Source organism: Panthera pardus, unplaced genomic scaffold, assembly GCF_024362965.1.
Source record: "Panthera pardus isolate Hobbes unplaced genomic scaffold, ASM2436296v1 HiC_scaffold_127, whole genome shotgun sequence".
Classification (NCBI taxonomy): Eukaryota; Metazoa; Chordata; class Mammalia; order Carnivora; family Felidae; genus Panthera; species Panthera pardus.
This window is the reverse complement of record NW_026526685.1, coordinates 159,156-183,519: the sequence shown is the minus strand read 5'-3', so window position 1 is coordinate 183,519 and position 24,364 is coordinate 159,156. Positions and strand designations below refer to the sequence as shown.

Below are 24,364 nucleotides of genomic sequence, written 5' to 3'. Positions count from 1 at the left end.
CAGGGGTGCAGCAGGGGCGGCTTCTGGCCAACCCTCAACTGTAGGTTGACCCAGGGTGAAGGCCAGTGCAGGTACTCAGCTGATCTGGATCCTGTCTCCACTTTATTGTCATTGAGGGATATGAACTTGGGCAGACAAGCATTTCCATAAGACCAAGTTAAATTTCCCATATCTCCAGGGCAATTTTCCCACAAAGTCCAGAACATTCAGAAAACCCAGGGAGACAGCAATCTTTTTAGATAATTACCAAGGTTCACTTTGGCAACACTGACATTTCAGTGATGAACACTGCATTGTGCACTGAGAATGACCCCACATAGCAGGTCTGTGTGGACCCCATGCTCCCTGCTCAGGCTGTGCCCAGGAATGACCTCCAACTGCATCTCACTGACCCCAGCACCCTCCCCTCTGCACCTCCTCAAACTCTGCTTTCTATTCACAATTTCCCTTGTATTCCTGTGTGATTCAAGTTTCCCCTATTTCTGCACTGGATCCTTCACTGATGCTTCCATTATGCTGATCACAAGGTCTGTGTCCCTTAATGCACGTATCCCTCTTTCACAAAGGACGCGTGAGCACTAAAAGTTAGTGGTGCACCCCATTCTTTACAGAACCCAAAACATTGTGTCTCCAAAATGCACACTAGTACTGCTGATATGTCTGCCTTTGTGTAAAAATCTTCTTTCTTTTTGACAAGAGAAACCTATAGCTCACCACATTACAGGGAAATGACATAGCCCATTATATGTATGTCCTGCGAAACTTGAGATATGTTACAATGTCCTCAGCCACGTTTGGAGTTGGATTGCCAAGACTCAGAACCATCATTACATCATTCCCACCAAGTCTTTCACGAAGAAGATGCATGTGCTTTACCAGTCACTCATCCAGGTCAGGTCATCTTACCAAGTGGAGTAGGAGGAGCTGGTGGAGGTGACCCATATAGCCCGTGACTGGTGATGAAGAGCAGTCCATGGGGTAGGGCCTGCAAGGCAATCCAGGGACAGGACAAGGCCCTCTTGAATACATAATGGCCTGCAGAACAGAAATGAATGCTGTGTTCATAGGACAGAACACAGCGCCAAAAGCAGAAACCCAAAGCAGCATTCATCTTCTGCGAGCTTCCCCACCACCAGGTTCCAAGAGGGCAGCATCAGTGCCAAAATCTCTAACCATACTTTGGGTTCTGCTTACAGCCTTGGGGTAAGGAATGGATGTTATTGGGATAAACTAGTGTCCCCACATGTCTGGAAATGTAGAAATAGCAAGGGTTCTTTTCCTAGAAGATCGATGGACTTAATACCAAATTAACAAAGTAGCATATTCCAGTTAGGAAGGCATCTAAGTCCAGGATCACCCTCTACCCCTCGTCCCCCTCCACCACAGGAGCTGCTTATTTGTATGTTAAGAACAGACAAAGTGAGAAGGAATGACAATCCCAGTCTCCACACATGGAATCATAGCCCTTGTGGCTCAAAGCTCTGCCTCTAAGCCCCTGCCTGTTCCCTATCTGCTTCTTTCCTGACAATGGGATATTCTCTCTGGAAGTGCTGTCCATGGACACAGAGACACATGGGGTGATGGGAGTCCTGAGGTCCTGCAGAGGACCTGGAAAAGCATGTTCTTAGAGAAACAGGTAACCTATACATGTTAGTTGGGTTCAGCTAATTTTTTTTTAATTCAGAGGTACTTCTCAGCTTAAGTATAGTACAATTTGCAGGGTAATTGTCTCCTCTGGAAAAATGAGGTGAAATTCTAAATAACAAAATGCACTTTATTTCTGGTGTAAATTTCTGTGTTTTAGCTGTACCTGTGACAAAGGACACAAAAGAACCTGCTTATGTGAACACAAATGAAGGACACAGTGGGGACTTGCCATACAGGTAATTTTGGATTTTTTTTCTTCACAAGTTTCAGTGCATGTTTTCTACAACAAATATGTCACCTCCTATATAGTTCAGAGTATTTATACCCAGGACACACCTGAAGGAATTCTGGACAGCATGTTTACCAAAAAACTATTGAATGTTGATGGGTATGAAATTTACTTTGTTTAAGACCACTCTAAATGACACATACAAAAATGTAAGTTGGAGTGAAGGCTGTTCGCCATTTCAAATTTTAAGGATATCCACCGATTTTTCTGAATACATTAAAACCCTTGATAGAAACAGGAAAGGAAGAAACAGCAAGAGCAATGATTCCACACTGAGGAGGTCCAGAAAAAATGAGACAAGCTAGAAGACTTCCAAGTGGAGTGTGGTATCATCCTCCTTGATTTATTCCAGGAACACATTGGAAAAGCCCTAAGGTCCTTACCCCTAAGCACGGTTAGCTTCTAAAGTTACCACAAAGCAATTCCAGGTGGAAAACAGGGAAGCCTGTGGACTTCTGGGTAAAGGCTGTGCATTTGGAAAATTAAAAAAAAAAACAAGCAGACATATGATATGACCCACAAACTAGAGACAATGGCAGGAGTGCGTGCTATACAAAAAGATGTGGGTGTCCCAAAAGACTTAAAACTGAAAATGGCCATAACATTTACCTTGTGCGTCTTGGCAGTTTTGGTAGAGTCAGTGTTGTTGTCACTCTCGGGAGTGACACCTGCTTCTGGATCTGCTAAAGGCCCTAGAAGGGATGGAGGTTTAAAAACGAACGAACAAACAAAAAATCCCCTCATTCCTCAGACAACTTAAACTCTTTGGCCCAGTCAGATTGCAAATCACATGCAGAGAGTATCCTGCATGCCTCAGGTGATCCCCAAGAAGAACTTACCCCTTATAACTTAATGAAGACTCCTAAAAGCCCTGATTCAGATGACAACTATGGATGTCTGGGGAGTGCGACTAGATGGATACGTTTGGCTGAGCCTCATGCCTCACAGATCCCAGCACGTGGACTGTGTGCAGAGCATTTCTGCTGAACTGCTGTGTCTGCTTTTCTGCATACAGCCCCATTCCTTCTCCACAAGAGACACCTGTACCAATACATGGTGGGGGAAATGACAAAGATGATATGTCAATCATGAGACACTTGAGGAATGTGGTAATGGCAGCACACACATTTCCCTTGCATTGCAATGATCTGTGGTACCAACTCTGCACCTTGACCAAAGACCCAACAAAAATAAGATGAGTGTACTTCACAAGTCAACTCATACTGTTCCGATCATCTTACCAAGTGTTGCAGGTGGAGGGGTTCAGGGGATCGACAGGGCCACTAAGCTTCAGGAGGTGGATGTGCCTAATAGTCCATGGGGCTACCTCTAGGGTAGGACATGCAGAATCTTCCAGTTAATGGAGGAGGTCTCCATGGACCCATGCTGCCCTGCAGAACAGAAGTGACAGCTATGTGCATATGCCAGAGAAGAAAACCAGTACCTAAAGCAGCTGAAACCCAGAGAAGAAGGTGTCAGCACCTGCCACCTTCTCTGCCACCAAGATCCAGGAGCGTAGCATCAGTACCTGAAAACTTTATCCCTACCACTGGGTACCACCTACAGCTTGGGGTGGTAGATGCAAGAAGTTAAACTACTGTTATCACACATGACTGTCCTGTCTGCAAAAGTAAAATGGCAAGGGTCCCATCCTAGAGGACTAACAGAAGTAATTACAGACTAATGAAGTAGCATTCTCCAGACAGGCAGCCATTATGTCCAGCTTCACCCTGTATCCCTCCTCTACGGTAATTCCAGTGCTGTTTTTTTGTATATTAAGAACACAAAACAATGAGTTTAAATAAATGGCTCATATTCTGCTCATGGAATCACAGCCACTCCTGGGGAAAAGTTCGGCAGCCAGCCCTTCAATTTGCCCCCTCTGCTCCTCTCCCTGAGAAAGGGGTCTTCCCTCTTGAAGTGTTGTCAAAGGCCTCTGAGACCTATGAGGAGTGGAGGATGCCTGGAATCTTGCAGGGGAATGAGAGTCTTCTGTGAGGAGCAAGTTACTTGTGAATGACTACAAAGCTCAGATTTGTTCATCTTAATTCATAGGGAATTCTGATTTTAAGCATTACTATAGGGCACAGAGTAATTATGTCCAACAGAAAAAAGAGGTAGAAATTCACATAACAGATTTATTGCAAATGTGTTTTGATTTCTAGTATTAAACTCCTGGGATGTGTCATGAGACTGTATCAGCTCTAACAGTGACTGGGGACACAACCAGAAAGTGCTCATATGAACACAGTCAAAGGACACAACGTTCAGACTTTTTACCTAAGGTATAGCTGGAAGGATTCCAGACAACTCATTTACCAACAAAGACAGGAAGTTGATGAGTGATGACATTGACTTTGTCTAAGACCACTCTAAATTGCATAGGGCACAAAATATAAAGTTGTAGTAGTAACAATGTTGTTTTGCACTTTTGAATTTTAAACAATATGGCAGACTTTCTAACAGGTTAATCTAGCCAGAATCAAGAAAGACACAGCAGCCACACTGTTCCCGCAGAGTTGAGGTCTGAAAGGGGTCACCCAGGTCAGGAGACTTCTGTTTGGAGTGTGGGGTCATCCTCCTCTGGTAATTTCCAGAAACACATGGAAAAGCCTTAAGGTACTCAGCCTCTAAGCACTTTGGGCTTCTAAACTTACCATAAAAAAGATGAAAGTAGAGAAGCTGTAGCTCCTGGGATAAGAGTGTGCATTTGGAAAACAAATAACAAGCAGACATATCACACAAGGCCAGGAGAGCGTCTGTACAGAAAGATGAGGGTTTCCCAAAAGAGTTACAATGGAGAATGGCCCTGGCACTTACCTGTCCTTGTCCTCATTCTTGGTACAGTCACAACTGCTGTAACTCACAGAGGTTGCACCAGTTTCTGAATCTGCTAAAGGCCCTCCCTAGAAGGGATAGAGGTTTATTCTGATTTTAGTGGACTGTGCGGAATTAAGTCCTCATCTCATTCCTCACATGTCTTAAACTTTTCCCTACACTCAGGTCCCTGACCAGAGGCAAGGGGTATCCCACGTGCCTCTGGTGACCCCCAAGGATAAGGGGGAGAACCATCCCCTCACCTTAATGCAGACCCCATGGTGCCCTGGTTCATGTTTTTCATAATTAATCAAATAACTGTGGACAGGTCAGGCTCAACTAGTAATTTAGAATTCATCAGTAAAACAGAAATTTCTCAGTTTACATCATGGGAAATCACTATTTCATTACAGATTAAGAATAAGTATGAGGATGCCTGAGTGGCTCATTCGGTTAAGCATCCAACTCTTGATTTCTGCTCAGCTCATGATCTCACAGCTTTTGAGTTTGGGCCCAGGATTGGGCTCCTCACTGACAGAGTGGAGCCTGCTTGGGATTCTCTCTCTCTGCCTATCTCAAAATAAATAAATTTAATAAAAATGAGAATACTGATTTGGTGTATATCATCAATGAATCCTGAAGATGGGTAAGTTTCTTTAGGTTCCATGTGGATTGTTCAATCTTTCCACTTATGTATAAGGTGCCTTCCACATGTGAACAGTTATTATATAACTATTTCTGAATAGAAATGTATTTAGACTAATATACTAATCATAAAATGAAAACTATGGGAATTTAGTAGTGATGCTGCAGACTTGCACTGATAACATCAGAGTACTAAGCTATATGGAACTTGAATTTAGGAATGTAGGGCTATGGTTCACAAGAAAATAAAAATAAAGAATGTTAAAAAAATCAAATAAATGACCTTCTCCTCAAACTAAAATAAGGTCTTCACATTGAGTCAAGGTGGGAAAGGGGTATTAGGCCCATGTCCTGTCACCCCTCCAGGCTCATCACTTTATAGACGGGAATGCTGGAGGAGGTGGGAGGGTCACAGGGGAGGGACATGAGCTCCACCAATCACAGGGACAGGTGCCCCACTGTCTGAGACACAGAGGAGAACACCCTTCTGTCACCCCTTCAGACCACCTTCTGTACTTAGTGCTTGTGATTCTTTTCAGGCCACATGATGATCACCCACAGGAACAGGCTGCACGGCAGTCTTCCAGGCACTGGTTTCTGCCTCGGGCATCCCACAGGCAGCCTCTTTCCTTCCATCACATCCAGTCTTGGATAAAGAAAAAGAATGGACTTCTATAAGAGTTGCAACACCACGTACTCTACTAGATAACAGCTCAGGCATCATCCCTGGAAACATCCATAAAAACACAAGTCAAACTACCATACCTGTATTTCAAGTAGGTGACCTCCCTGCTCTGCTCTGTCATCTCCCTCTCCCAGACTTGAATCTTGATATGGGGGAGAAAAACATACCCACCTTCAGTTGTGCCAGACTGTGCACCAAAGAGACAGAGGAGGAAAAAAGAAAACACCCAGTTGTCCTGAGCATTCTTCTCATAAACTGCGATCTGAAAAAGCCAACAATGAAAAGCCCATGTTTAGGGATTCCAAGGGCCACTACACTCACCCGCATGAGGTGCTAAGGGTTCAATACATCAGGCAGAACTCAGGTTCCCTGATGTCTGAAGGTGAGCTCTGCCTGTTGCAGCTGTTCTCTTGTTTGTTCAATTTGTTGCCTGTGAGTTACAATTGCTTTCATCAAATAAGGCCCGATATTGGTTAGGATTATACATAATCTGTCCATGTTTCCATCAGCCTCATATCTGTCCCCTGATATAATTTATTCTTACACATGAAACACTCTTTACATGGTTATAAATGTACAGTAGGATCAAAGCTATTGTTCCATCCTTTCCTTACTCATTATTCCATGCCCATAGGGTTCAGAGTTCATAGAATTCCTTCCCATTTTCAATCTTTTCCTAATTCATCACATGACAAGTGTCTTTCATCATAAAGCTCTATTCTTTAACTTATATCGTCACCATGTTTCCTAGGGTTGCAAAGACCAGGGCCATTAAATGTCACCACCATGTTGATGGGTATGATACATCCTACGACACACTGCTTTCCTATAGATTATGACACTTGACACCAACCCCCCAGGAACGTTAGCATTGATGAAATTTCTATACAGTCTGGCCATTGCTTGAGATCCACAAATGTTTAGAAACGTAATTGTTTTGTTCTTTCTAAAACTTACCTTTTTTTTAGTCTGCTAATACTCTATGCCTATGTCCTCTGAATTTGTGTTTATATTACTATGTTGGGTCTAAACATTGTAAAAAGGTTAAAAACAAAAAATGAGCAGAGTTTTCATGTGCTGCTGGTAATTAGTAGCTGAACTCACTTGTACTTGTTTTCTTCTGTAGTTTTTTTCAAATTTTCCCTGCAGCTGCCAGCTGATTCTTCTTTGCCGCCAGTTCACACTGTGTCATTTTAAGCTTCCTAAGATAGGAAAAATATATACATAGTCCAGGAGCCAAGGTCCAGAAATTCTGCCTTTTTACCTCCCAGCACTCTTGAAGGCAAATATCCCTTTCCCCATCTCTCCCGTAAATGCACAGACTGACAACACAATCAGAGAAATGAACACCCCATTTAAGTTAAAGAAAATTCAACGTCTGTCTGCTGCCATGTCTTTGCTATCAGAACTGTCTTTCTAGTTCTCTGCTTCTACTCCTTCATCATAAAGTCATCAAATAACGTTGCACTCTGTGCCTTCCAAGAGTTGGTCTTTTGTTTGAGATGGTGAAGCCTCATTTCAGCAATGTCACAAACTATGACCAACTGTACCCATTAGGATGAAGCAAGAGATCATCACTAGTCTTACACCTCCATGTGGAGCCCTGATTCTCAGTCCAAAAGTTGTACCCTGACACAATCACCCTGAAAGAGACCTTCCAGGATATGGCTTCACCAGCATTGCAGCTCACTCCCTGACATTGCTAGGGGTTAGGAGTACAACCCCTGCCTCCACCTTCATATATCTTGGTGGAGGAAAAGGCCAATCTTAGAGCAGCAACGTCTCCTGAAGTATAACCTGATATGAACTGTCATATAGTCTGGGTTTATATATAGTCTGTTTTCTGGAGAGGAAACAGATTTCAGATGGAAAACTATCAACTTCATACAGTCAATCTACTTTAACAAGACTGATTCCATTGATAGTGAAGACAGCAAAGGGAAATGCCTTAAAAGGCTGGTTTGCCGTGTTACCATCAGACTATTTTGTTTGTGTAGTTGATTTAAAGGGTTTCTACTTGGCACTTGATGTACTCAAGAATCACATGCAAAACTGAAAGTCTCTTAGAAACTGACACAAAAGCCCTAGACAGAGAAAGGCACATGCATTTCCTTCTGGCCTCTGAGGCAGTCCTTCAGCAAATGCTTTCTGGAGTGGTTGTAATATAGTGGCTCTGTTGTAAGGGAGTGAAGGAAGAAAGGTGGTCAGGGCTCTGTACCCACTCCCAAAAAGAGCTTACAAATTAATAAAAACAAGATGCCAATGAGACAGAGCATCCCTCACCTCAGGTGTGGGAAGGAATAACACACAGCCGAGTCTCCAGGGAAGAGAACGAAGAGCTCATTTCCCATTATGAATGAGGGACTCTAAAGGCCCCGATCTCTGCCTGAGAATGAATGGAAATACTGTACAAAGGAGGAAATATGTGAATGAATGCACCAAATTTCTATCAACCTCATGAAGACACACAAGACCAAGAGAGAGAAGAAGGAAGCCCATGACAAAGCCAGCCTGGCAGTTGGAGCCAATCTCCCTAGGTTTCATCGATGATTTGGGAGGCTTACAAATGAACTGCATTGAAGCTGAACAACTTTAGGGGCATAGACTTAGAATGAAACACGACCTTAGTTCAGGGTCGGCCAGCAAAGATGAGCCCTAGTGAAGCTGCAGGCTTTGGTCAAGACCCAGAGGAGTTACACTTAAAAATCAGGGGACAGGAAATAACTAGGCTTTCTTAGGGATTGGGCCTGTAGTGAACAATCTCACTGGCAGAATGGATGCAGGGATCCAGTACTGCTGGCGCCCCTACCCACTTTCCAGGAAGAAATTACTGTTGTTTCTGCAGCAAGATAATTCCATTTTTTCCCTCTACACTTTTGACCCATGTCTGGTCCTGAACACAAATGACCTAATTGATGACAAAACAACGTGATGGGATTGAAACCTATAGGACAATGTGGATGGATCCAGAGCAGATCCAGGTATCAATGTTATTAATGCTGGTACCTTCCCTCTTCTGCCCCAAATACATGACACAATGTGTGACAAGCACTCAGGACAACAGAAAGGAAAATGCAGGTTACAGAAAACAAGGTAGGAAGGAAAGGCACAATTCTACTGAATGCATTTGGCAAAAAGACTCTGGACCCAGTTCCAAAACAAGTATCTCTACTGGCTGCCACATTCATTCATACAACGGTACTTATGACAGTTATCACATGATCATCTTACTCTTCTGTAGCCACTTTTGTCCATAGAATTCTTCAAGGATGCCTGCTTTCTCCTTCAGCTGTTTGACTTTTGCTTCCTTGGTTGCTTTCACAGACCTCAACACATTACACTTGTCTTCCAGGGCCTTTTTATTTTCTGTAAAAAAAAAAAATGGGTTTTCTTTGTAAGTGTGTACATGACCTGAGTCTTGATTTTGGTGTGACAAAAAAAAGGGCAAGAACCATGACGGCAGGAAGCTATTCTTTCCCTTCCCAATGCAAAGTCATTGTCATCATATGGGGATTTCTCCCCAACAGACAATATACCTTCCAGTTGACAGTTACTGGACCTAAAGGCTCTTAGCTCTACATCATCAAATTCACCATTTGCATCTTTTGGTTAAGACATATATGAGAAAAGACTTTCAAGAAACAATGATTCCACAACAATTTGAGTGTACCTAACACAAAAGGATTGTACACCACAATAAACAAAGACCTTGAGGCATAAATATAACTAGAAGACAAAAATGGTGGAAAATAGTTCATGTACAACAGCTTATACATGGCTCTTAGTGGTGTGTGTATATATATATATATATTCCTCTATTCTCATTGAAAATTCACTGTTCAGCATTAAGAGAGAAAGAGACCATGGGGCACCTGGGTAGCTCAGTCAGTTGAGCATCAGACTCTTGATTTTGGATCAGGTCATGATTCCAGGATCATGGGATCAAGACCTGTGTTGGCCTCCATGCTGAGTGTGGATCCTGCTTAAGATTCTCTTTCTCTCTGCCCCTTTCCCCTACTTGCATGCCCTCTCTAAAATTAAAAAAAATTAATAAAAAAGAATTAAAAAAATTTTTTTAAAGGGAAAGGATTATACACTTTGGCTAACACCCTTTATCTCTCAACTATATTTGGGGACTTTCTACTATCTTATAGGGCAGAGCTGAATGATGTGATAATTACCTAGTTGTGAAAATAAAAGATACTTCCTAGTCTTTGAAATAGCAAAACTCATCATGGTGCTCCTAGTGAAATTCCAGCGCACTGTTCAGAAAGAGGTTTGGTTCCCAGAGGCCCGGTCTTTACTCTGGTAAACAGCAAGCAAATATGCTGTGCTCACCCTACCCAATGAACAAAAAGCCTCCAAAGCCAAGTTACAGTAAAACTCAGCAGCCATCTCTTATCATTTCCTGATTCTTGACATTTCTTTCTCTGAGATTGCAAGGTAGCACGTGCAGTTTGAAGGGTGTCATTTAAAATTTCATTAAAGTGGGCACCTGGGTGGCTCAGGTGGTTAAGCGTCCAACTTCAGCTTATGTCGTGATCTCATGGTTTGTGAGTTCAAGCCCTGCCTTGGACTCTGTGCTGATAGTTCAGAGCCTGGAGCCTGTTTTGGATTCTGTGTTTCTGTCTCTCTGTGCTCCCTTCCCTGCTTGTGCTCTGTCTCTAGCTGTCTCTCAAAAAATAAATAAACGCCAATTTTTAAAAATATTTCATTAAAGTGCTCAGCTTCTTGATGTTCTCCTTCAACAAAATATGTTGAATGAGTAATAATAGTTCATTAATTTTACTTGTGTTTTTAGAACACAGTCCAGGCAAAGAAGAGATTATTACCTTCAACTTAAGAGCTTCATCAGAGAGAAACTTAGTTTCTCTCTTAGTTTCCTGAAGACCTTTCCTTAATTCATTTTTCTATAAAACACGAAAAAAGATTCAGAATTAAAAAAAAAAAAAAAACCATACTGCTAGATAAACCTATCTTCTAATGTGTGACTCCTTTCACAAATAAAGAGGTAGCTCTTTACATTTGTGAAGCTTGTCTTCAATTGGGACTGTTTATTGAACACATGAAATAGGTCAGTAGGATGAACTACCAGAGTGGAAATAACCGAAATGAAATCACAAAAAAATATTTGAAAGGGCAATGCTACCTTCTGTTTCCAAATGGATATTTCCTCAGCAAGTAAAGTTCTCTATTTTCTTTCTTAAAAAATATTGGTTTTCTCAGTTATTCACTGTAAACTAAACTAAAAGGAGATAAAACATTTTCTAAGGTTGTTACCAAACCAGTGACATCGAATAATCCCAGTGTATTAGCAACACAGACACATGATCTGACAGATGGGTGTAACTAACATTTTAGCTTTCCCAAAGCTATCCCAAAACTATCCCAAAATTAAGTTTGCCATCAAAACAAATTATTAGTAAAGCTTGATTTCCCAAAGAAATCAAGTTTTAGCAAGATTTTAAACCTAAGAAAACCTTATTCCAATGAGATTCCTATTTAAAATATTGTCCAAAATGGCGAAACGCATAAAATATCTTCTCCTAATTTCTCTCGCATCTAGAATCACCCTTCTTGGAAAATTCAATCACTTTAAATACTTATGTCACCACCAGAGATGAAACAGAAAAATCAAATCCTATCAACTTACATTTCTCTCCTCCAGTTATTAGGTACTTAAATAAGTCCCTGAAAATAAAGGAACAAAAACAAAACCATCATTCAGTCTTGGTTTGAGCCACTTACACCCCCAGGTGCTATTTGGAATTCCACACAAGGAAATCTCAAACTGCTGACTGATTGACTACCCAAAGGCCTTGGATGACTTCCTGCTGCTCACAGATTGCCTTTCATGAACCGGAGGCTGGGGGCCCTGGAGGACAAGGTCTTTGGAATCAAACATACGGGTACAATCTCAGCTTTAAACTTAGTGGCTGGAGGATCCGGATTAATGACAATTCGTAGAAGACGAACTTTTTTCATCCCAACATGAGAATGTTACCCTCCAACCTTACAGGAATATTATTCAACACACATGAAGCACCCAATTACAGGTGGATAACACATGTAAGCTCTAGAACAGACTCCTCTAATAGGGATTAATTCTCTCATCTGGCCCCAAAATGCAAACTTCTGTTGGCCCATTGTGAGAGCTCTCATGCCCTGAGTTCACTCTTCTCACCGCTACCACTACTGCATTCACAGTGATGAACACCAGGCTTTGAGGGCTTGCTGAATGTCAGGCAGCCACCCTGGCTCTCAACAGCACCAAGGAAACACCACATTCTATGGAGCCCATACAGAATACATTGCCCCCATTTGCATCATATTCACTTCTCATTCTTCCCTGGCATTAACAGCTCCCTCCACCTCAGACTCAAAACCTTGGTTTAAACTCCCTTGTGAAACACACCCTGCCTGGCAATATCTGGCTTCTTCTCTAAGCTTAAGCCACTTGATAGACTCAAAGAGTGTTTTTTCATCTTCACATTTCACCAAGAGCCAGATCATGGCAAAGTACTAACTCCAAACTTCAGCCTTGTTTACTAACCATTTCTATGTAAAATTACACTCATTTCATTCCCTCTACTCTGGTGATGTGTTCCTCCTCCTGATCTCTTATATTAAGGGATGGTTAACTCCCTCCACATTGTCACTTAGGCTCCAAACAGGAAAGAGAAAGATTTTTTAAGAGTTAACAAGTCATTTAGACATCAAAAGTCACCATATTTATCCCTAGTTGAATTAAAATGCACATCAAGTGGTGCCTACGTGGCTCAGTTGGCCGAGTGTCCCAACTTTGGCTCAGGTCATGGTCTCGCGGTTCGTGGGTTCTACCCTCACATTGGGCTCTGTGGTGACAGCTGGGATCCTGGAGCCCACTTCAGACTCTGTGTCTCCCTCTCTCTGTCCCTCCCCCGCTTGCACTCTCTCTCGCTCAAAATAAACATAAAAAAACCCACATCAAACACTAGTACTGAGAAAATATCACGAAGAAACTAAAGCTTAAATTCTTACCTCGATTTTCTCAAGGCTCTAAGAGAGGAAAAACCAAATTAAGTTTGCCATCAAAACAAATTATTAGTAAAAACCTATAATTCCTGGTAAATACCAAAACAGTAATCCAATGAAATTACAATAATCATTTTATTTTGCATAATGAACTCACAGGATTAAAAACTTAAAAAAGTTAGAATTTCCTGTTTAATTCATGATACTTCACAATTTCTGTTAAAGAGTACAATATAAATAGCTTATTTTTGACCCAAAAATCTGTTTACATTAAATGAACATTCAACCTATTCAATTTTGACAATTGATAATACATTTAAAAAATGCACTAAATGGTCATTTCCCTGGTCTTTTTTTTTAACCTGGTATCCACACTGAAGTTTGGAACTAGGATTATTTTTAAATCCTGAAATAAAGAAAGAAGGAACTGGGGTGCCTGGGTGGCTCAGTTGGTTAAGCGGCTGACTTCAGCTCAGGTCATGATCTCGTGGTCCATGAGTTCGGGCCCATGTCGGGTTCTGTACTGACAGCTCGGAGCCTGGAGCCTGTTTTGGATTCTGTGTCTCCCTCTCTCTGACCCTCCCCCATTCATGCTCTGTCTCTCTCTGTCTCAAAAATAAAGAAGCGTTTAAAAAAAAAAAGGGAGGGAGATGAGGGATGGGGGAGGGAGGGAGATGAGGGATGGGGGAGGGAGGGAGAGAAGGAATGAAGGTAGGAAGGAAGGCAGGCAGGATGAGCAAAACCTTTGTGTTAACATATGCCTCTTTTATTCTCTAAAAAGCTCTTCTTAAATCTTACACGGAGTTGGATGTTTGCTGAATTCACACACAGAGCACATCAGATGCCATGATTTTTTCCAGACTACCATCAGTTAAATAAAAGCCATCAAATGAGAAAAAAGAATAAAATATGCATAGAGCTAAAGCACAAACAACAGAAATGACAGCTAATATTTCTTTTAAAAAAATATTATTGTCAAATTGGCTTCCATACAAGAACCAGTGTTCATCCCAAAAAATGCCCTCCTCAATGCCCATCACCCACTTTCCCCTCTCCCCCACCCATCAACCCTCAGTATGTTCTGTGTATTCAAGAGTCTCTTATGGTTTGCCTCCTTCCCTCTCTGTAACTTTTTCCCCTTCCCCTCCCCCATGGTCTTCTGACAAGTTTCTCAAGATCTCACATATGAGTGAAAACATATGATATGTCTTTCTCTGACTTATTTCACTTAGCATAATACCCTCCAGTTCCATCCATGTTGCTGCAAATGGCCAGATTTCATTCTTTCTCATTGCCAAGTAGTATTAGTATTCCATTGTATATATAAACCACATCTTCTTTATCCATTCATTAATTGATGGACATTTAGGCTTTTTCCATAATTTGGCTGTTGTTGAAAGTGCTGCTATAAACATTAGGTACATGTGCCCCTATGCATCAGCACTCCTGTATCCCTTGGGTAAATTCCTAGCAGTGCTATTGCTGGGTCATAGGGTAGGTCTATTTTTAATTTTTTGAGGAAACTTCACACTGTTTTCCAGAGTAGTTGCACCAGTTTGCATTCCCACCAACAGTGCAAGAGGGTTCCAGTTTCTCCACATCCTCGCTAGCATCTATAGTCTCCTGATTTGTTCATTTTAGCCACTCTGACCAGCATAAGACGATATCTCAGTGTGGTTTTGATTTGTATTTCCCTGATTATGAGTGATGTGGAGCATTTTTTCATGTGTCAGTTGGCCATCTGGATGTCTTCTTTGGCAAAGAGTCTATTCATGTCTTCTGCCCATTTCTTCACTGGGTTATTTGTTTTTTGGGTGTTAAGTTTGGTAAGTTCTTTATGGGTTTTGGATTCTAACCCTTTTTCTGATATGTCATTTGTAAATATCTTCTCCCATTCCATTGGTTGCCTTTTAGTTTTGTTGACTGTTCCCTTTGCAGTGCAGAAGATTTTTATCTTGATGAGGTCCCAATAGTTCATTTTTGCTTTTAATTCCCTTGCCTTTGGAGATGTGTCAGGTAAGAAATTGCTGTGGCTGAGGTCAAAGAGATTTTTTCCTGCTTTTTCCTCTAGGGTTTTGATGGTTTCCTGTCTCACATTTAGGTATTTCATCCATGTTGAGTTTATTTTTGTGTATGGTGTAAGAAAGTGGTCCAGTTTCATTTTTCTGCATGTTGCTATCTAGTCTCATAACTAGGTTCTCAAAGACAATGGTCATGACCAGGTGCAGATAGGAAATACACGACAAGTTAGTTATTGCAAAACTCAGAAATGAGGTAGGGAAAGAGAGCTGAACTGATCTATGAGATGCAGCCCAAGTAGAGGAGGAAAATTCTAATAAAGACGACCAAGAAATTTCCTCCTTTGTGGTCTGAAAAGAAACAGAATAGAATCTATTTTGACTAGAGGTATTCATGGGGGGATGAGTCTGCCTCAATACAAGGGTTGTTCCTGACTACTGAGGCTTTCCAGATCCAGCTCTACGAATCTGGTGCCTGTCAATCAAAAGAAGTCTACTTACTTCTATGCTTATTCCCTGTCTCTCTCCCCTGGGGGTACAGTTTTTGATGTTTTAAAAAATGTTTATATATTTTGAGAGAAAGAGGGACCATGCACGTTGGAGAGGGGCAGAGAGAGAGAGGGAGATAAAGAGTCCCAAGCAGTCTCTGAGATGTCAGTGAAAAGCCCAATGGAACTCAATCTCACAAACCATGAGATCATGACGTGAGCCAAAATTAAGAGTCACACACTTAACACACTGAGCTACCTAGGTGCCCCACAGGTTTGCTCTTTCATGAGTAAGTTAAACATTCACACTGGAATCCACATCTTCATATTCGGACAATCCTAAGGACATTCAGAAACTTTTTGCTTTGGGTAAATCAACGCTCAGTACATAATTGGCTAAAGAAAGGACAAATCCTGCACTTCCTGATAATATCACTCCTAGGTATTTTCCTATTGTAAATGTCCCAGCAAGATTCAGCTAGTTTCTGCTGGGCTTCTCAGAGCTCCCTGGGGGCAGCCTCCAAAACCAGAAAGAATGGGATGATCAGAAGTTCTTAAAAGTCAACAAACCAGGAAGCACAGAGCACAAAGGACATTTCGCTTTTTAACCCTTTAGTACAAACACTAATGCTTCAGAAACACTGTTCCCAGGGCTACCAAACTTCACAAATATGAACAATGTGCTGATAGGAAAACAAATTACATCTAAGATGGACCCTAAACGCACAAGGCTTGAATCAGGATCTTGACAGGGCTTCCAAGAGCCAATCTAATACCCATGGTTCCTATTAAAGAAGAGTTTCTGACCTTTTTGAAAACAATTTTAATGAGATATAATTCAAACATCATATAAGCCCCTATTTAAGACTAAGATCTCAGTGGCTTTTAGTGTCTTTATAAATCCTTCCCTTTTGACACTGTAAACATACTGTTTTCAGGTTTCCATCCTGTCAGTGCTGATCTTTTTGGACCAAGGAGCACAGACAGGACCCAGAAATGGATGTGGACAGTTGTGGCCACAACTACTTTAAGCTGGTGGAGAAATCTGTCCTGTGGTCCTCAGTCTTCAGGAAGAATTGAAGTTCTTCTGAAGTTCCCATCAAGAACCCCATGAAAAAATAGTTGTTTAACCACAGTGTGAATGAACCTTATAGGAAGGAAGAATGGAAGAATCCACTGATGTTCCATGTTTACTCACATTTGTGTTTGAGTAACTGGGACACCAGAGCATGAGTAGACAGACAAACAGCCTCTACATCTTCATGTCCTGGTCATTTCAGGGGGCGCTGGGGCACCAGGGAGGATGTAGGGGTAGGAATGGGGGCGGGGTGGTAATTGGGGTTGGGGGTGATATTTAAGAAAGTGTGGAATTGGGGAAGGGGTGTGTCAGGAGAAGAAGGGACTCAGGGACAGTACCCACATCAGATCAAGTACTAGAGTGGAGGGAGGGGGGTTTAGACAGGTTAGTTGGTCAGCAGGTCGACAAATCACTAGGTGAGCAGGACACAAGTAGTAGGTGGAGCAGAGGAGGATCCATCTATCTTCAAACCTTCAACTGTCTGAATGTTGCCTTAACAGCCTAGAACCTTTATACTCTCTCTCACCCAATCAGCTGCCTTCGCACCTGGTAGATCAAAACAGATACCCAACATGACTTCTCACCTGGTGTACCACCACGTGCCATCCCAACAACAGTTGCTCTTTGGAACACTGGCAGACCTTTTAGTTTCTTGTCCCTCCCAACCCAGGTCCCTGTCCTCTCTTCTGGGAGCTCTCTCCTTCCGTTCAGAACTCCAATGAAATACATAAGCAGAGTGAAAGTTGTCAACCCTCTCTAAATAGCTCAAAGCAGACAGAACATCCATAAAACACAGATCTTGATAGGAACCATCTGAACCCCACAGCTATATCCATATATATGTCCACATCTACATATAACACCGTGGAGGATGCATTAACTTTAGGCATATAGGATTCTGTAACAAAAATTCACTCTACTTATTTTGGCCATAGGGAAATTTCAATAAATTCCAGAGGAATGAAATACACAGAGCATCTTTTGGTAATATAATGTGCTAGATATCACTGTTAAAATGCTCACTAGAAATACCCATATGTTTAGTAATTGAGAAGCACCTCTATAAATATGAATAAAGAAATCCCAAAGAAGAAGAGTTATATTTGACTGAATGATATAAGCATGATAAAATTGTAATCAAACATGTCTCCAGACCTGGAATATCCTGAAATATTGGTGTGAGAAAATTGTCTGGTCCCCACATCATCTCTAATTGACCTAGACATTTTAATACCTCAAATAGTGGTCGATCTGTCACTTATCAATGTGAACCTCCTACCCATTAGGTTGGACTTTACATTATGAACCCCACGGGGGGAATAATCCAAGCTGACTCTCGTGGGATCTCCTGAGATCTGCAGGAATGGGGACATTTTAAGAGAAATAGGTCATCAACTTCTCTCCTGGGGACCCTGGGACAATACCCAGATTGTTGGCAGCACCAGATGCTCTGGGCAGGGAGGGCCTAGCAGGTGGCAAGGGTCACCCCAATTATAACTGGAGCAGGGATCAGGGAAAGAAGGAGCAGTGAACAGAGATTGGGGGCCTCTAACAAATTAGATCATTCATGGAGGGGAGCGAGGTAGTGTTCCTAAAGCCAGTGTCAGCTTCCCATTGGGGGAGTCCTTTGTGGCCTCTGGGGGCAAGGCCAAGAGCCTAGAGCTTGAAATACAGCTATGCTGCTTACCAGCTGTGTAACCCTGGGCTGGTCTCCTTCAGTACAATGGTTTCTTTTCATGTCCATGCCTGTGTCCATAACTGCTGAGGACAAGAGGAACCCATGTCCTGAGCACCTGTTCACATTAACATCACCATCTCCTTGTGATGCAGGATCATCGAGCCCAATGGTCATGAATGAATTCTTGTGATGTTTTATGGTGCAAACAGGTGTTTTAATTATAGCATGAGGACAGGACCAGTTGGCAGAAAGAGCTGCACTGGGAAGGTGAGGAGTGATTGATTGTATACTTTTAAATTTGGTTAGGTTAGAGATAACCTAAGTCTCTAAAGGGATCTGTGTATGTTAAAGACGACTCATGGGATCCTGGAGGTCTGGCTGTCGTGAAGACAGGGTTGCTTTCAGTCTCTAGCAAAATATCAACATTAAGGCAGCCATGAGTGCCTTGAGCAGGGTCACACTCTGCATGTCTCAAGTATTTATTAGTGGGCTGAAAATTGTGAGAAAATTTAACTTTGACTATGATTCTCTTACCTTTGTTCTCCTCATTTTCCACCCTGAACAATTTTTTAAGTTTCTTTATTTTGAGAGACAGAGAGAGTGAGCAAGGGAGCGGCAGAGAGAGAGGGAAAGAGAGAGAATCCCAAGCACCATCTACTCTCATATTGCTAAGCCCGATGTGGGGTTGAACCCACAAACCATGGGATCATGACCTGAGCTGAAATCAAGGGTCAGAGGCTTAACTGACTGAGAGACCCAAGCACCCACTTGCCCCCTGAACAATTCTGACCCTTAAATCTTTAAGGTTGTTGAAGGTGGAAGGCCTCATCTTCTGTAGCATCTTCCTGCTAAATAGAGACCTAAAGATATCCCTACCTAATGACTCAACATTGATTAGTCAGGAATGTATAGCAGAGTTAGGAAAAGTGGAGGCAGTGAAATCCAATGTGGACATTAAAGAAGTATCTCTGTGGGTGGTAAGGACCATCTGTCAACATGAAGTTATTGTAGTAATGGAGTCTTGACACCAAGAAAACTTTGGGAAAGGCAACATATGGGGATTGGTATGGCTATAAGAATGAGAAGTCCAACAAAGAGACCCTTAATAGTTGACCACATTCCTCCTGTGAACCAGGAGCTTAATCAGTCCTTGAAAGAGAGGGAAGTATTTTGTAGAGCCTTAATTTGAGTATACATGTCAGTTGGTAACCCTGTCATATTTGTGTGATAATCTGGCGTACATACAGAGCACTCTGCTTTAATGAAGCATAGGTGCCTCCTTGGGCTGTAGTCAGAATATCAAGGGCCATTCGGTTTTGGAGGGCCACTTTTTAAACTGAACTTGGTTTGTTTAAAGATCGCTAGTTTATGCTTGGCTAAAGCCTCTATTTGCAATTTCATATCAAAAGAGGTGGCCCCTGGGGCAAATATGGCTAAGGGATAAAACCATCAAGAAGCCCTCTTTGTTTGATGTCTAACTTTAACAATATCCTAATTATGAGTAATCAGCAGCAAGTGGGAAAAAACTTGTCTCAGAAGGTAAGGGCATCCCCAAGTGCATCATCCAATCCAGGCATAAGGGAAGTGGGCCATCCATTATCTCCACAAGCATAGTTAAGCAATGGACTGGGACACACACTGGTTTTATCATCACAGACATACAGAATTGGTCAAGGTGATGGCTGAGTTTACCATAGCAGGGGAATCGATCGCATTTTCCAGCTATTCAAATAATCATATGCCCATGGAGTCCTGTTTTTATCCCCATAGAATAACAAGCAAGAAGAATCTCTGTACGAGTTACTGTGGCAATTTCTCTGAAGTTTACCTCAAGTTGTCTAGCTTAGGCAAAACACATTCAAAGACAATTAGAACCAGAATTTAACACCTGCAAAGAAACATAATTTTCTCTCTAAAATCACCCTAATTCCAGAGATAGCCAAATCAAGACTAATTCATTTGAAAAACAAGTTCAGTTTTAACAAACTTGGACTAATTATTTACATGAGCTCAGCAAGAATAGTGACTGATCATATAGATCTTTACAAATTAACTTTGCTGGAATTTTTATAAAGAATCTTGATTGAACTTTTAGTAGCTGCTCTAGGCCAGAGTCCAAGCCAAATACTTGCCATCAGACATGCCTGCCGTACCTGTAGATGTAGTGAATTCCTCTTCTCAAGGTCACCCAAATATCCTGAGGTTCCTGCACCAGCCAGGAAGTGATATTCTTTACTCATCTGGTAAGGCTGCTGGGAAATCTGTAAGCAAGGTATCAGCAAGGTATCTGTAAGCAAAGTTTCATTTTTTAAAATGTTTATTTATTTTTGAGAGAAAGAGATGGGAGGGATGAGTCGGAGAGGGTCAGAGAGAGAGGGAAACAGAAGATCTTAGCAGGCTCTGTGCTGTCAGTGCAGAGTCTGATGTGGGGCTCCAGCTCACAAACTGTGAGATCATGACCTGGGCTGAAGTTGGACACTTAACTGACTGTGCCACCCCAGTGTCCCTTGGCTTATGTTTCATAAAACCAATGATAGTTCCTTAAAGCTGTATGGTCATATCTGAATCTATGTATGTCTCTCTGAAATATGAAATTCCAGTCAAAGTTTTGGTAAAATAATCACTATTTCCAATAGTGTGCTGTTACAAGGAGAAAAGATTCTTATTGACCTTGAAAGAAAGAGTATTCACTGAGAGCTTTTGAATTTCAGAAGGTTCAGCTAGTGAGGTAAGTTAGATGCTTCAATTTATTCACAAAATAATGTCTTACCATGTGTGTAAGTTATAGAGAATCATCTTAAAAGAAAGTTTTCCTTAATCTGGAAGAGCAAACATCAGAAAACAAACAGTGTTTCAAACAAGATTCACAAAAACTATAATCATCTTCTTCAGTTCATTTAGTTCCACGTTACTAATTCTTGTTCAGTTTGTAGCTTTTCATTAGTTTTGGAAATTCTTACCCATTTCAGCTTTATGACTTTTTTAAGTTTACTTATTTGTTTGAGAGAGAGAGAGAAAGCACGAATGGGGAAGGGGCAGAGAGAGAGAGGGAGAATCCCAATCAGGCTCCATGCTTTAACTGCAGAGCCCAACATAGGGCTCAGTCTCAGGAACTGTGAGATCATGACCAGAGCCGAAACCAAGAGTCAGATGCTTAACTGACTGAGTCACCCAGTGCCCCAGTTTTATGATTTTAAAGATATCAAAAACATGCATTTGTTTTTTTTTAAAAAGTCCTTTTTATGAATCTGCTTTAAGATGAAACTCATTTTGCAAATGACAAAAGACCGTAATGCAATCGACAAGAAAATTCAGTTATTTCTGTGACACAGAATACTTCGATAATCAAAATATTGAGTGATATTAAAACTTCAGGAATTTCATATCTATATCTATCTCTATATGAACAGTTATAGCATTTACCCAAGCAGTACAACCTAAGGTTTGTCATTATTTGTTTGTGCTGATTGCTCAGAAAGACTTCATTTACAATTCAAATCTTGGGAAAGTTTTAAAGTTCATGCCTAAATAGGATTGTGGATCATTATAAAACTTAAAATTTAATTATTTATTTAACCAAATTTACAAAGGCAAATAGATAGTGTAATATACTTGTTAGTAAAACTTAGCTCCTTTAACATTGTGAAGTTTTTTTGTTTTTTGTTTTTTGTTTTTTTTTTAATATTTATTTTATTTTTGAGACAGAGAGAGACAGAGCATGAATGGGGGAGGGTCAGAGAGAGGGAGACACAGAATCTGAAACAGGCTCCAGGCTCTGGGCTGTCAGCACAGAGCCCGACGCGGGGCTTGAACTCACGGACCGCGAGATCATGACCTGAGCCGAAGTCGGCCACTTAACCGACTGAGCCACCCAAGCGCCCCAACATTGTGAAGTTTTAACTTTCTTAAGAAACCAAAGACCTGATAAAGACAAGATGTAGAAACTTTGGTTTTCTGGGCAAGGAAAAGAAAAGAGAAAAAAACTTTGTTTACATTTTCTTATCAAGTGCAAACTAGCAATCCAAGAAAACGTTGTGTTTTTTTAGAAGAGAGGAAGTGGAATTTCAGTCTTCTAACAGTGTACCTTTAAAATCCATTCATTTTGGGGTGCCTGGGTAGCTCAGTTGGTTGAGCATCCCACTCTTGATTCTGGCTCAGGTCATGGAATTGAACCCTGAGTCAGGCTATGCACTGGGTGTGGAGCCTGCTTGAGATTCACTCTCTGCCCCTCCCCCATGTGTGCACACACACTCTCTCTCAAATGCAAAATAAATAAAATCCATTCATTTCAATCTTAGTCCATCCTGACCACATATAAAATTCCTGTCCAAAGTCTTCCCTTCACAAACCTTCTACAACTTTCTATTGCATTCAGATTTTGTCTCAAGCCATTTCTTTCCAAACAACCAATCTCATTTTAGGAGAAAATTACTTTCTTTTACCTTAACAAAAATGTATTCCCATTCCTCACATCTTTCTACACGTCTCTTACTTTTTTACATGCAGAGTTACTTTCATTATTTCTGTCAGTCTTTTAAAAAAAATTTTTTAATGTTTTATTTATTTTTAAGACAGAGGGAGACAGAGCATGAGTGGGGATGGGGCAGAGAGAGAGGGAGACACAGAATCTGAAGCAGGCTCCAGGCTCTGAGCCGTTAGCACAGAGCCCGACGCGGGGCTTGAATTCACGAACTGTGAGATCATGACCTGACCTGAAGTCGGATGCTCAACCAACAGCCACCCAGGCGCCCCACCCCACCCCACCCCCTTCAGTCTTAATTACATTTAGCAGAAGAATTTTAACTCTTAGAAACCTAAGACTCCAGTGAAAACTGAGTAGTAACCAATTGTGAACTGTTATACCAGAATTCTTCTAGATCTAAAATTTGTAATTACATTTTATAAGTACAAAAACATGTTTTCCATAGTAAAGTATTTTTAACAAAATTTTTAAATGTTTATTTATTTTTGACAGAGACAGAGAAAGAGAGAGTGTGAGCAGGAGCAGGGGAAGGGCAGAGAGAGAGGGAGACACAGAATCTGAAACAGGCTCCAGGCTCTGAGCTGTCAGCACAGAGCCTGACTAGGAATTCGAACTCACAAACTGCGAGATTGTGACCTGAGCTGAAGTTGGGCGCTTAACCAACTGAGCCACCCAGGTACCCCTCCATAGTACGGTCTCTTAATAAAGCACAAAGCATATTTCCAACAGACCCAAATATCCTCGGCTTCTCCGCAATAAGAAGCCAAAAACACAAATCTACATTCAGTAATCAATGCTTCAGCACTCAGTCCCATTTGGAAAAGGCCTCGATGGCCAATGAGTTCAATTCTATTTATCATTTAAGCAACCTTTTACGTTGAAGACTTTGAACCTATCTTAACAATTACACAAGAAAACTTTGAGACAGACAAAATTAAGAATCATTTTAAGTCAGCATTTTGCTAATAAATTGCAACAGAAATAACACAAGCTGATTTGACCTTCTGCACACCTTGGAAGAATAAAAGTTTTCTATTTGATGCTGACAACTCCAAAGACATGTTCATCTGAATTAAAGCAACAAATGTAGTTTAAATACCAAATATATGCCACGTGGAGCCACTAAAAAGTAAATTATTTTGTTCCCCATTGTCAAATTTTACCTGGGGCTGCAGCTGCAAACTTGAAGTAGGTGGTGTAAGTCCAAGCGGGTGCTGTTTGCTCCTTGACCGCAAGGATAGAAGGAGCTGGTGGTGTCAGAGGCACCAAGGATGGTATATGAGTCTAATATGCAGGCTGCACCCCAGGTGGTAGAGAAACAGGAGGAGGGGTCCTGAGGAGGCTCGCCTGTGTCCCTCACTTGACCTGGCCCCATGAAACACCCCAAGTGTACCCTGTCCCTACCCTTTGCCCCTGTCCTCATGGCCATCCTACCCTGGCCATTTTCTGGAATCCAGGCCTGGGTACAACCCTCCATGCGCCATTGGCATGGGGCAGATGCCCAGCACAGGGTTGGAACCAG

At 41.6% G+C, this 24,364-nt stretch overlaps 1 long non-coding RNA gene across 1 annotated transcript in view; it reads left to right on the top strand.

The window, feature by feature from the left end:
• LOC128776414 (uncharacterized) overlaps positions 1-9,011 on the top strand; it is a 42,656-nt gene extending 33,645 nt beyond the window's left edge. The window contains exon 3 of the long non-coding RNA XR_008421462.1: positions 7,233-9,011. This is a non-coding gene — a long non-coding RNA (uncharacterized LOC128776414). The remainder of the gene's footprint in view (positions 1-7,232) is intronic.
• The last annotated feature ends 15,353 nt before the right edge of the window (positions 9,012-24,364 follow it).